At 35.2% G+C, this 12,608-nt stretch overlaps 1 long non-coding RNA gene across 1 annotated transcript; it reads right to left on the bottom strand.

Moving 5' to 3' along the window:
• Positions 1–760: 760 nt before the first annotated feature.
• Positions 761–2,946, bottom strand: LOC138309385 (uncharacterized). The gene is made up of 3 exons (XR_011206264.1): positions 2,795–2,946; positions 1,436–1,570; positions 761–951 (listed from the first exon to the last, which is right to left on the bottom strand). It is a non-coding gene; the product is annotated as an uncharacterized lncRNA (long non-coding RNA).
• Positions 2,947–12,608: the final 9,662 nt, after the last annotated feature.

Genomic DNA, 12,608 nt, shown 5'->3' with positions numbered 1-12,608 from the left:
TAGGGTTCATTTAATGTTATGTATAATGCAAATCACGTATAGTTTAAAGTCCATGTAGAAACAGTTTGGGTTCATATGGACAATATTTACCTCCATGTGATCTAATGGAAATAGTGAAAATTCAGATCATATATCCTATAGCAGGTATTACACGCGGATCAAACATTCTACAACTTTAACTTAAAATTAGAAAAATAATTTTTAATAGTTTTAAGTTATCACGATCTGACTTGATATGTGTATGTAATTCAATCGTTTCTCAATAGTACTCGGAACACAGTTTCGCGTAATGTTCCGCGACATCGGAATATGTCGTCCCCACGAAAACAACCGGTTACACGGTATAATATATATAGGATATTCAATGAGTGATCATTTTATATGAGATTTTATGAAACGAGTGGGATTTTTGTTTTGCTAGCGTTGGCGAACAATAATTAAAACTTCGACACGAGTTTCATAAAATCTCCTAAGAAATGAACACAAATTTAAAATACATTTGATCATATAACTACATCAACCTGCATTTCGAAGAATCTCATTTCAAAATATATTGGGAAAACCCAGCGTTGGCCGCCATTTTACCTCGCCGTCCCCGAAAACGTGACGTCATTTCCAACCAATAAAAATGGATCCAGGATGTATTACACTAGTGACATATCAATAAAAAATATTAAACGGGCAAAATCACAGGATATCCGGCAGATTATATTATAGATTATATTATCTATGTGACCAAGTGATGAAACACGACACAAGATACATGAGAATACCATTTAATGCATGAAGCACGTGTGTGCCTCTAAAAACAGTGACAGAGTTGATCTAGACAATGCCAAATCGGGTTGCTTTCATGGTGCCCGGGGGCCCTCTTGTGATGTCCGGGGCCGTGATGTTCCTCAGCACAGCTTTCACCTAGCAGAGTCACACAATCACCCTTCGCCGTACATGCTGTTAGAAACGCGACAGTATTATCCATAACAACTAATTCAAAACCAGAGATCACAACAAAAGATAGTTAAAAGAACCTTCGCTTCTATAGATAGATAGTTTTTATATTCTCCCTTTTCTCTTTTAATTCTCTTGTTTTTTTTTTTTTTTTTTGGGGGGGGGGGGGGGTGTGGGGGGAGGGGTAGAAAAAAAAAATCTTTGACAACTAGAGACAAAACCCTCTATATAAAATAGTAATGATAGAAAAATATCATAATCTTTAACATTTTAATGAATTGTTATTATTCAAAATTATTTCGCGAATAAGAAATTGCGAAACAAAAATCAGCGAAAATGTTTCAAACGCTGACAAATTATAACCATAATACATTTATTCTAATTTGCGACGTCAAATCGCAGAAAAAATGTTGTTATGTAGGAAATCGCAAAATCAAGTATTTACAATTTCTGTTTCTCACTTGATAAAGTACATCCCGATACTTACGAATGTTTGGGGCCAAAGCACAAGTACATTCATCTTTCTCACAAATGAGGACGGTGTAGTTTAGTGGACATGTCGTTAATCGACATACGCTGGCAACATCATCTCCCTTGTGGCAAGATTCACTGACAACGTAAACTGTAACACAGAATAATTATAGTCTTTTTCTAAATGTTCATTGATATCGTGAATTGTAAAACAGAATAATTATAGTTTTTTTCTAAATGTTCATTGATATCGTGAATTGTAAAACAGAATAATTATAGTTTTTTTTCTAAATGTTCATTGATATCGTGAATTGTAAAACAGAATGATTATAGTTTTTTTTCTAAATGTTCACTGATATCGTGAATTGTAAAACAGAATAATTATAGTTTTTTTTTCTAAATGTTCACTGATATCGTGAATTGTAAAACAGAATAATTATAGTTTTTTTCTAAATAATTTAAATGAGAATATTTCCTAATAAATGCCGATAGTTTGATGGAATATAAATGATAATATTCGCCAAAAAATGCCGATAGAGTGATAGACTATAAATGAGAATATTTACCAATAAATGACGCTAGATTTACAGAATTTAACTGTTAATGTTTACCAATAAATGCGGATAAATTGATAGACTATAAATGATAATATTTACCAATAAATGCCGCTAGATTTACAGAATTTAAATGATATTTACCAATAAATACCGCTAGATTTACAGATTTTAAATGATAATATTTACAAATAAATGCCGATTGATTGATAGAATATAAATGATAATATTTACCAATAAATGCCGATAGATTGATAGAATATAAATGATGATATTTACCAATAAATGCCGATAGATTGATAGAATATAAATGATAATATTTACCAATAAATGCCGCTAGATTAAGAGAATTTAAACTGCTAATATTTACCAATAAATTCCGCTAGATTTACATATCTTAAATGATAATATTTACCAATAAATGCCGCTAGATTTGCATATCTTAAATGATAATATTTACCAAAAATGCCGCTAGATTTACATATCTGAAATGATAATATTTACCAATAAATGCCGCTAGATTTACAGAATCTAAATGATAATATTTACCAATAAATGCCGCTAGATTTACATATCTTAAATGATTAATAATTACCAATAAATGCCGCTAGATTAACATATCTTAAATGATAATATTTACCAATAAATGCCGCTAGATTAACATATCTGAAATGATAATATTTACCAATAAATGCCGCAAGATTTACAGAATCTAAATGATAATATTTACCAATAAATGCCGCTAGATTTACATATCTTAAATGATAATATTTACCAAATAAATGCCGCTAGATTTACATATCTTAAATGATAATATTTACCAATAAATGCCGCTAGACAGGCAGTGACAACGTGGTACCTCATTATGTTTTGTGGACTCTGAAGTAGAACAATAGATAAGTACAGTACCTTATATAACCCCGGCCTTATCTATCAGAGGTTGCTCCTTTCGTGATGGAAACCAGTACTAACAAAACGAAACGTTATAACTGAATTAGATTAAGGACAGTACTAGTGTACCGATTATGTCTCATTCGGCAAATCTCGATTCTATTATCCTATATTAGACATTTCCAATAGTAAGCGTGAACGTGCTTCGCGCGCGGACTAGGCGTGAACTAGGAGATTTCTGAGGGGTCGTCTCAAAATTGAAACTGAAAAAAATGTATATTAGGAAAATGTATTGGTCATATGAATGATTACGTACTAGTATTTCAAAATGATTATGTACAATGTGTTGTTTCTAAAAATAAAAAAGATACAAAAAATAATTAATGAATACAGAGCCCTGTTTAGAATTACTTTCAATGCAAATGCAGATTGAATAGAACCTTTTTTTTTGAGACGACCCCCAGAAATCGCCTAGTACGCGTCAGAGTCCGCGCGCGTAGTACGTTCACGCTGACTATTGGAAATGTCTAAATTGAGAGTATCGGAATCGGTCGAGGTTTGGCGAATAGTTTGTTTTTGTTTTCTTGTCTCCTGTTTTGTTTTGACCTACTTATTCGACGGCGGAATGACCTTTTCTATATGAGGATTATATTTATATGTTAGATTTTAATCTGCTCAATGCTGTTCCACAAACAGACTTGGAGACTAGTTTTCAGATTGAATCCAGTAATAACAATATAATAACGATCCTCTGATATAAAAATATATACAAAATATTGAATAAATAAATAAAAAATAAATAGATAATTAAATAAATAATTAAATAAATATAGATAAATAACGGACAAAGAAGTAATTCTAACCATGTGGACAAAAATAATTTTCAAGGCGATCTGCCCCTTTATCAAGACATACAAAACGAACACGATTACATAATAGGATACGAAAAGCAAAACGGGACTATGAATGATTCAACGATTCAACGATTTTATTTTACACCCAGACACATTATACGGTGGAACATGAAGGATAAAACAAATACAAATGTATAGGCATGACAGGATGGACAAGTATATGTACATAACATTAAGACATTATTATATAGCAATTACTCTCAACATTTTTACATTTCACATGTACGAAAAACAAAGTATAAATATTTCATTCATGGTTCATTAAGAAAAAAAAAAGAAAAAAACAACCTAAATGATAAATGTAGAATATTTTGATTTTATAGTAGCGTCATTATGACGATAATAGTAGAGGATTAAGTTTTTTGAAAAGAAGGGAGAGTCCATTTAGGACACTCTTATTACAAACTGATATCAAACCTTTCATCTTATTATCATTTGAGTTAATTCGGAAGTAGTTTGGAATATACTTTCTTTGCAAATTTTGGACAACAGCATTATTACAAACAAACAAATAATGAAACTCATTTCCAACATGTTCCAAGCACATATTACAAAGTCTATCTTCTTTAGGAATATTTCGCCATCTGCCTGTTTCAATGGGGAACTTTAAGTTACAGGTACGCATTTTGGTTATTTGCAATCTGTTATTTTCGGACAATAGTGTCAAATACTTCTCAAATTTTAATTCAGTTTTAAAAATTAAATAGAATTGTCCTCTCGATGAGTTATGGGCATCAGAAAACTAGTTTTGGATGAACTGGTCTTGGAGCCTTTGTTTTAAATAGTGTTTGAAAAAACATCTTAGGAATGATAATTTTATTATCAAATACATATGAAAAACCAGTTTCATCAAACATACTCTTAATTTTGCTAATCTACTTGAAGGAATGAGTTCCATTTTCTTGTAGACAAAGAGCTAATCTCATTAAAATACTACTTTATTTTTTATCATTACTTAACAATTTATTCCAAAAACGAGCCATTCGAAGTTTGATATTTAATTTCAATGGAAACCGACCAAGTTCTCCATATACCATGAAATTAGGAGTGCTACATCTCACTCTCAATATCCCTTTACAAAATTTCAAATGCAATTGTTCTAGTTTCTTTAAGTTTTCAAACCCCCAGACTTCCCAGCAGTACAAGAGAATTGGCTCAACTACCGAATCAAAAATCTTTAATTGTAAGTCAATTGGAATAGCCTGGTTACGATTTTTTTATATAATGCAAAAAGGGATTTTTGCGCTTGATCCATAAGTCGAACTTTTGCTTTTAAAAAGTTTCCATTGTAATTAAATATTACACCAAGATATAGAAAATTATCAACATTTTCAAGTGTTGCATCTCGCAAATAAAACTCAAGATTTTGTGTTGACTTCCGCTTACAGAAAATCATAACTTTAGTTTTGTCAACATTTACCTTCAGTTTCCAAATATCACAATAATGTTGGAAAATATCTAACGCTTTTTGAAGTCCTTCGGGAGTTTCTGCAAACAGAAGTGTATCGTCGGCATATAACAAGACGAATATTTCAATAAAAAGCTGTAACTCAGATGATATATCTTCAGTTATCTTTGCGAGAGGAACGCTTTTCATAGACTTAAAAAAGTTTCTAAATCATTTAAGAATAATGAAAATAGTATAGGGGAAAGATTTTCACCTCGTCTTACACCAGTTAAACACGGGAATAAATCTGATACTTTTCCATTATGTTTAACACATGACTTGATATTATTATACATATTCTTAATAACATTTAAGCATTTGCCTTTGATATGTGATTTTTGGAGTTTCATCCATAATCCAGCTCGCCAAACCGTATCGAAAGCTTTTCTAAAATCTATGAATGTACAGTAGAGTTTTTTTCCACTATTCAGATAAAAAGATATCAACATCTGTAAAATAAAAATATTATCGACTGTTGAATGATCTTTACGGAATCATGCTTGATTAATAGAAAGAATTGCTTTTGCTTTACATAAAGATTTAGGCGATTATCTATTATAGATGTAAAAAGCTTTCCTAAACAGCTTATAAGGGTGATTGCCCTGTAGTTATCGGGATCCTGTGGGTCTCCTTTATTTTTATATATAGGATTAATTACTCCAATTGTCCAATCTTCTGGTATGATACCAGAGTTAAGAACAATATTAAAAAGTTTACAATAAATAGTTACCATTTCTGGAGGTGAATGTTTTAAATATTCATTCAATATTTTATCATAACCAGGGGCTTTACCATTTTTTAACTGCCCGATCGCTTTTTTAACTTCATCTTCCGTTATTTCATTATTCAATATATCATCATCTTCATCCTCATAATCGTTCAAATTATCATCATCATCATCATCATCATCGTCATCGGCATCATCATCATCGTTTAATATATCATCATCATCATCATCAATCATCATCATCATCATCATCATCATCATCATCATCATATTTCAATAAAACATCATCATCGTCATCTTTCAATTCATCTTTATCATCATCATCATCATCATCATCATCATCGGTCAATACCTCTTCATCGTCGCCATCATTCGATACATCGTCATCATCGTCGTTATCATCATCATCATCATCATCATTCAAGGTCTTGAAATACTGGTACAGTGAATCTAGTGGTATATGAACTGTCTTTTTCCACTGACGAAAATTTATTGATAGTTTTCCAAAATTCTTTAGAGTTGTTTTTTGACAAAGATCGAAGTTTCTTACAACACTTTTCTTGGAACTTCCTATAGCTTATTCGAAGCTGTTTTTGTACTCGCTAGCTTTTTTATTCATATCAGTTTTATTAAGGACTGTTTTGTTAAACTTGTATTTAATCCTACTTTTGTTAAAAGCATTTCGTGTTAAACCACATTCTTTATCAAACCATGGTTTACTCTTGTTTGTTTTTTGTTTATGTCTTACCGTCTGAGACACAAATACTTTGTTGGCCGCCCCTTTAAGAACTTGCCAAATGCCTGTGACTTCATCGATGCTTTGGTCAATATCAACCTCATCATTACCGACCAGCTGGTCTAAAGAGTTTCGAACTGCACGCAAATTAATATTTTCGATCAGATTTAAGGCTTCTACAAATTCGTCCTTTTTAGAAGAATCCCATTAACAGTATACATATCAGTATCATTTACTACGGTATTGGTTAAGTTTGACATATTCAAAACACAATGGATTTGGTTTTGAACATCTGAAAATAAAGGATTAAAGTCACATATTTCAAATTCAGAGACTAGTCTGAAAGCTTGACTACTTAATATGAGATAATCTACTACACTAATGCCTTTACATGTCACTCGGCCAACTTGTTTATCTTTACTTATTCGACCATTAGCTATATACAGAGAAGATCTTTTACAGAGTTCAAGTAAGAGATTACCATATATATTTGGCCTGGCCTTGTCTTCACTATATCTTTGTAATGGAATATTCTGTTAAATCAATTCATGTACAGAGTACATATTTTCTACATCATCATAACTTTTCACCACATTCAAGATATCAAATAATCTTTCATCGGGTAATATTGTAACGACTTGTTTCGCTACGACCGCAGTCATTAGCATAGAGTAAGAATGATACAATTAATTTGTTTTGCCCTGGGTTCGACTGCCGCGTTAGCTTGCAGATTCCTATGTCTCGCTACAATATTCAAAGGTACTAGTGAGTATGGACAATGGACGACATGAAATTCATTTAACAGTTTATTAATATTTAACATGTGTAAAGGCGACAACAAGAAAATACCCGCGCTCAGTGGGAAGTACTGTGTAATGGACAGTTTTGCTGCTAATATTCTCACGTTTTCGCTATCAGAATTAACTCCTACCCATCAATGAAAGACCGAGCACGTGGCGCTACACACCGGGCCGATTATCGATAGTTTAACCTCCAATTTCACAAACACCGGTCTCTAGCGAAGATTCGATTTCTCAAGATGTCTCCTTAACGGTTAACTCCGAAACTCAACACAGGAGGCTCACACTGTTTTCCAGCCTACCAACGGCTCTCAACACAAGAGTGAAGACTTTTAATTACTATCGAAACCCGTCTAAAAGCGAGACATGTCAAGTCCGACATTGCACAATTTCACAAGTATTTAAAACTCAAAAATATAGCAAAAATATCGACTGACAGCGAAAAATACACACACAGTAATGTTAATGCATTTCCATACTATACGATAACAGCAAATTAGGGAAAGGATGGACGACAAATATATAAAAGTTACATAGGATTCAAAACCACAACCCTCACCTCTCAAGGCCCGGTAGAAAAACTGAAAGTCTCGGCGCAGTCCCGAGATCTCGTGCCCAGCAAATTCCCGCCAAAGTCTCGGTTGATATAATTTCCGGAAAATATAGCAACGAAGCGCACCGCAGCTTCGTTACAACATATAATCAGGAGTTGTGGAAGTTCTAGCATTGAAATCTCCAATCAACATTACATTATTTATTCTGTTACCATAAATAAGCATTTTCTGATGAATAAACAGTATTTTCCGGGGGAATGTATGTACAACCAATTACAATGTTTGAGCCAGCGTTTGTTATCTGACATTCAACCCATTGAACACATTCAGAATTAGATCAATGAAATTGTAAAATATTTGACAAACTGGATTTGTACAATATAACAATACCACCTGACTTTTTCTTACATTTCTGTCTGTGTTTACCATGGAACGTGTAACCCTCTGGTAAGTTAATATCATCTAATAGGTCAGTTTTAGATTCAACACATAGAATTAATATTCAGTAATTAAGTTGTAAAAGTCTGGATTAATCAATTTTGATTTTAAGCCACACACATTTAAGAACCATTAGCTTAATTGTTTTCCGTTAGTTAGTCCATTTAGAGCAGTGTCTGAGTGACTGTCCTATTCACGATTTACTAGGGGTCGGGGTTCGTGGTAAGGACGAGGCGCGTAGTAGGGGACATTGTTTATAGATAGCGTCTTGTAGACCAGTCTAGCGTTTCCACCCCTACGTTTGGCTTCCCTTAGCTGTGGAGTCAACGCGGTTCGTCTCTGGACTATCTCAGGGGGGAATTGTTGAAACACCGAGAGATGTCGTTTGTCGCGGAGTTTCTCAGGTACGGCCCTCAGCGTTCGCGATCGGAATACTTGGCAAACCTGGCGATGATTCCCGGAGGTTTACCGTCGTTTCTCCTCCTCAACCTGTGCACGTTTTGAAGTGGAATTGTTCCTGCATCTTCTACACAGGAAAAAGTGCATACACGTTTCAACGTACGTTATAAAACGCATGTTAAACGCAAGTTGAGGACCACGCATGTAAAACGTACGTACGAAACGTTATGTAATACGTGTGTTAAACATGCGTAATACGCATGGTGAACAGACGTAAAACGTAAACGCATGTTAAACGGACGTATCAAAACATGTGTTATACATACGTTTGATCTTATTACAAAATCCACCTTTTTTCTTAATTATGTGCATTTACATGGTCTTTGAAGTTGCACCATATATTTGTCATTTTCAAAAGTAAAGTTTAATTCCATTTTATTTGTATAATCGGTTCCTGTCCAATGAATTATACTTTTTCATACATAGTATGTTGTATTTACAAACGAGTGACTACATATTGATAACTTTCATAATCTTAGGGTGATTTTATTTTTCCTACATCGATTTGTCCTTAACATCACTTCATCACTTACATTTTTGATAAAGACTAAAATCTTGCATAATGAAGCTACACGTATAATCCTTAGCTACATGTATAATGACAATTCTATGACATATACTCATGATCTCGTAGATCAAAAATCATCCTCTATACTCCAGGGGTTCGATCACTTACGATCTCTACATATATCGTAAGTGATCGGAACCCCTGGAGTATCGAGGATGATCAAACAACAGTTGTAGACCTACTACATTGTACATTATGAAGCGCTGGTCAGCTGATATTGATCTTATGTATTCAGAGCATTAGTTTTTAAAACTGTTAAAATTAAAATTTAAAGAGACGGAATCCACATTAGCGGTTTTGCTTCTGTTCACAATCATGCAGTAGGTGTATATATAATTGTAAATCTACATGCACCATCATACGATATTGTAGCTGCATTATTTTATCATGAGGCTAGTATATATGAGGTTCGCTATAAGTTGGTAGAAGACATATATAGTCAACACGAAACCAAAACACAGAGGCTATTAAACATGTATTTGCATATGGGCCATTGCACGCGATTCCATTAAAAATCAAATTATACTTCATCGATTGCGTTTTCAATTAAGGAAGTCTTCCTTCAACTGACCATTCTCTTCCAGTAGTTCTCTGTTTCTATGTTCCATGGTAGCAAATCTATTTTCAATTTCATAATGATGACTTTCTTCCTTTTCCAATAAACCCCCATTTTTTTACAGTTTCTTTTATCAATTCCACTTCATATATAATAATTTCGATTTTTCTTTCAAAATTCGCAAATGTCGTTTATGGACTCCAAAAGACCAAGCTTTGGTAATTTTTCTCCTATAAATGAATCCATTTTGGAAATTTTGTCACTTAGAATATTTATATGTGTACTCATCATCTGAAAAGCCATGTTTGGGATTTGAACTGGGATGGGAGAAGCAGTTACCGCCGCTAAAGCCGACTGTGGAGGGGTGGAGACGGGAAAGGTGGTAGAGCGAGGAGCCCCGGTATCATAATCCCTGGTACTGGTGGCGGGCCACACATTCCATTTGGAGTACTATGATGTAATGCACGTGATGTCTCGCGCGCGCTTACCTGTGTGACAGGTTGACCAGGTACACCTGTGATTGATGGCGTATTTTGATAACTATACATATTGGAAAAGTTCTGGTCAAAAGTTGTACACCCAGGAGAAATAGGCATAATTCCAAAGTTGTCTCCAAACAGTGATCCGTGTGCATTTGTAATTACCAGTGAGGTTTGCATTTACGTACCTGTGCTTGTACAAGTAGTATTCACCTGTGTCGTACATGTATCACTAGAGGTCACACGTGTGGTGAGCTGATTTTTACCTGTGTCGTACATGTATCACTAGAGGTCACACGTGTGGTGAGCTGATTTTTACCTGTGTCGTACATGTATCACTAGAGGTCACACGTGTGGTGAGCTGATTTTTACCTGTGTCGTACATGTATCACTAGAGGTCACACGTGTGGTGAGCTGATTTTTACCTGTGTCGTACATGTATCACTAGAGGTCATACGTGTGGTGAGCTGATTTTTACCTGTGTCGTACATGTATCACTAGAGGTCACACGTGTCGTACATGTATCACTAGAGGTCACACGTGTGGTGAGCTGATTTTTACCTGTGTCGTACATGTATCACTAGAGGTCACACGTGTGGTGAGCTGATTTTTACCTGTGTCGTACATGTATCACTAGAGGTCACACGTGTCGTACATGTATCACTAGAGGTCACACGTGTGGTGAGCTGATTTTTACCTGTGTCGTACATGTATCACTAGAGGTCACACGTGTGGTGAGCTGATTTTTTTTACCTGTGTCGTACATGTATCACTAGAGGTCACACGTGTCGTACATGTATCACTAGAGGTCACACGTGTGGTGAGCTGATTTTTACCTGTGTCGTACATGTATCACTAGAGGTCACACGTGTGGTGAGCTGATTTTTACCTGTGTCGTACATGTATCACTAGAGGTCACACGTGTCGTACATGTATCACTAGAGGTCACACGTGTGGTGAGCTGATTTTTACCTGTGTTGGACATGTATCACTAGAGGTCACACGTGTCGTACATGTATCACTAGAGGTCACACGTGTCGTACATGTATCACTAGAGGTCACACGTGTCGTACATGTATCACTAGAGGTCACACGTGTCGTACATGTATCACTAGAGGTCACACGTGTGGTAAGCTGATTTTTACCTGTGTCGTACATGTATCACTAGAGGTCACACGTGTCGTACATGTATCACTAGAGGTCACACGTGTGGTGAGTTGATTTTTACCTGTGTCGTACATGTATCACTAGAGGTCACACGTGTCGTACATGTATCACTAGAGGTCACACGTGTGATGAGTTGATTTTTACCTGTGTCGTACATGTATCACTAGAGGTCACACGTGTCGTACATGTATCACTAGAGGTCACACGTGTGGTGAGTTGATTTTTTACCTGTGTCGTACATGTATCACTAGAGGTCACACGTAGGGTGAGCTGATTTTTTACCTGTGTCGTACATGTATCACTAGAGGTCACACGTGTGGTGAGCTGATTTTTACCTGTGTCGTACATGTATCACTAGAGGTCACACGTGTGGTGAGCTGATTTTTACCTGTGTCGTACATGTATCACTAGAGGTCACATGTGTAGTGAGCTGATTTTTACCTGTGTCGTACATGTATCACTAGAGGTCACATGTGTAGTGAGCTGATTTTTACCTGTGTCGTATCACTAGAGGTCACACGTGTGGTGAGCTGATTTTTATTCGGTGGGGTATCACCTGAGTTTTTACCTCTTCTTCTTTTTTTGACTTTTCCCCATATTGTTCGTAGATGAAAATTACGCTGTTTTCACACATACCTTGTACTTGACCGATGCGACGAAATAAATTCAGGAAAAAAATCAATATGAACGCATACTTGTTAATTTCTGTCGGACCACCAACCTGCCTCCCTGTCATGCGCACTTTTCTTTGAAAGAAGACAAATATTTAACAGCGCAATTAACCCTTCGGCAAGTGGCAGCCGAAATCCGGATCTACCAAAATCTAAAAGTAGCCATATGCTGTTCGGCCGAACGCTATAGCTACAATATGAGCGGTGGCTGGAGAGCGTGTCACGTGA

Source organism: Argopecten irradians, chromosome 15, assembly GCF_041381155.1.
Source record: "Argopecten irradians isolate NY chromosome 15, Ai_NY, whole genome shotgun sequence".
NCBI lineage: Eukaryota > Metazoa > Mollusca > Bivalvia > Pectinida > Pectinidae > Argopecten > Argopecten irradians.
The sequence above is the reverse complement of the archived record's forward strand: the minus strand, read 5'-3'. Positions and strand labels throughout refer to the sequence as shown.